Here is an 887-nt window from a genome sequence, read left to right as displayed (position 1 = left end):
GTTAATGAGAAACTTCATCCCTGATACTGTTCGGTTGTATCAAGCTTACCATGTGATTATGCATTAATCAGCACTTGATGCAAATTCTGGGGATGGCTGTAAAGCCACTTGATCATCTCTTGAGCATAGAAGCCGTCACAGATAATGAGAAATGTTATTTCTCTGATCCTGTACTGATTTATTATGCCTACAGAGTTAACGTATGCTGATTGCTGACTCAAGTATTTTTTTCATATATAAATAACTGCTCTGCCTTTTGTTTGAAAGGCTTGCAGTCACATGGCACAGATGAACAAACTTTGAAACTGTAGACTGTTATGGATAAATCATCGCTATCATGAAACAGCTACCCAAATGAGGCTGGTCAAACTGTTCAGTCTGGGCTGTGCCACTGTGCACAGAAAAGCTTGCAGGACCAGCAGAGGCATGCATATATCTGGTATTGTCCTGCTGTTCCACCCTCATCTTATGTACATTTACTTTTTCCCCAGTGTCTAATCGTCAGAGTGTTTACTTGGTGAATCATCTTCAGTTAACCTTTCCTTCAAATTTCCTATACAGTCGTACCTTGGTTTTTGAACAGCTTAGTTCTTGAACGTTTTGGCTCCCCTGAGCGCTGCAAACCCGGAAGTGACTGTTCCAGTTTGCAAACTATTTTTGGAAGCCGAACATCCGACAGGGGTTCCGTGGCTTCCGATTGGCTGCAGGAGCTTCCTGCAGCCAATCAGAAGCCACGCTTTGAGTTCCAAACATTTTGAAAATTGAACGTACCTCTGGAACGGATTCCATTCTACTTCCAAGGTATGACTGTATTAGTGGTGCCCATGCTAGAATGGCCACAAAGGGATGGATGAACAATTCATGTTGAAGATACAGCAAATAGGTGC

Source organism: Podarcis bocagei, assembly GCF_964188305.1.
Source record: "Podarcis bocagei genome assembly, chromosome: 4".
NCBI classification, from domain to species: domain Eukaryota; kingdom Metazoa; phylum Chordata; class Lepidosauria; order Squamata; family Lacertidae; genus Podarcis; species Podarcis bocagei.
Note: the sequence above shows the minus strand (reverse complement) of the source record.